Here is a 1,617-nt window from a genome sequence, read left to right on the forward strand (position 1 = left end):
ACCACCTTCTGCCTCTGTCCGTCCTGAGCTATTTGGCTGTGTCACGGAGCTAAAACCACCCTTGGAAATCCCAGCGGTGTTTCTGTGGCCGCTGAAGAAAGACAAAAATATCGCGCAGAGAACAAATCATCAAGCGTCAGGCAGGAGAAGAAAGACAGGCTCACAGGACGCCTGCAGGGGTTCACTGCCCTGCCAGCTGCTCCCTCCTCACTGGCAGCAGGGAAACAGAACCCCTGCGCCTCGGTTTCCCACCTGTCAGTGGGCACGGCACCCACTTGAAGAAGCGCTGGGAGGTGCTGAGGAGGTGATGGAGGGACTGTTCGTTCACTCATTCATTCATTCATTCATCATTCATTCACCCCTCGCTCCCCAGGGTGACGCTGGGCTGAATAGGCCCTTTTCCACCACCTTCAAGCCGACCAAGTAGCCGCACGCGGTGACTCAGGGCACCTCCAGGGCGTGGACGAGGGCCCTGGCCAGGCCCCGAGGAAGCTGAGCTCAGATGGGAAAGTGGGAGTTAGCCAGACCAGGATGGGTCCTTTGGTGCACGGAGCTCGGGAGGAGGCCAGCGGGTGGGGAGGGGGCAGAGAGGCTGGGAGATGAGGCCAGAGCAGCGGGCAGGGCCCTCGGGGCTGAGAACGGGCCCTCAGGACTCACCCGCACCAGCCATACACTAGGGCCATGAGTGGTCCCTCCTGGAAGGGCCAGGGAGCAGGGAGCAAAACAGGGAGAAGGAAGGCGGGCAGGCTCTGGGCACCTACTATGCACGACACTGTCTGTCCTGGTCGGGCAGCGGAGGGAGGCTCAGGCCACAGGGCCGCCCACACTCACACAGGGCACCCCCCGAGAGGGGCCTGTCCACCCTGCCCTCCCCCTGGCCACACTGGGTTGGCAGCACACGGGAAGAGCAGTGCAGGAAGGGACGTGGAAGGAGAGATGAGCGTGTGCACCAGGCCCAGGGTGAGCAGGGCCAGAGGCAGGTGAGACAGAGTGACAGCAAGAGCCTGAAGGGAGAGGAGAGGGGCAGGGCAGGGAGCTGGGGCTGGCCTGGGCCGGACCCTCACGGCCCTCCCCCAGGCTGTGGCTGCAGCTTATCCCCACCTCGGGTCCCTGTGGTTCTTCCAGCAGCCGGACCTTGCTCCAAGCATGCTATTCTCTATGTCCAACTGTCCCCTATGCTGGATGCTTGACTGGGGGAGTGAGGAACGCGAGGCACAGAGACGTCCAGCCACCTGCCCAGGGTCACACAGCTGAGAGACGGAGGAGCAGGTTCTGGTGTCTGTGCTGCCCACTGGGCCTGCCTGCCTCTTTCCAGAAGCCTGCTCCTCTGCACACCTCCCCCGACATTGTTTCAGACCGAGGGGCCACCCCCAGGCTGGGTGCTTCCAGGGGGCAGCGGCCCTGCACACACCCAGCAGGCTGAGCCAGGGTCTGGGCGGGGAATCGGCACGGACGGTCCTCTCTTGCCTGATCTGCCTCTCCGGCTCCGGAATCCCCAGAGCCACTTACGGCTGTCCCTCTGTGTCGGCCAACCTCCAGCCTCCCTGTCAGTCACCATCAACCCTAAACCCCAAACACAGCAACGCAGCTCAGCCAGGCCTTGTAAAGGCAAAAGTG

The sequence above is a fragment of the Orycteropus afer genome, unplaced genomic scaffold (assembly GCF_000298275.1).
Source record: "Orycteropus afer afer isolate SDZICR_OR568_19922 unplaced genomic scaffold, OryAfe1.0 scaffold00083, whole genome shotgun sequence".
NCBI classification, from domain to species: Eukaryota; Metazoa; Chordata; class Mammalia; order Tubulidentata; family Orycteropodidae; genus Orycteropus; species Orycteropus afer.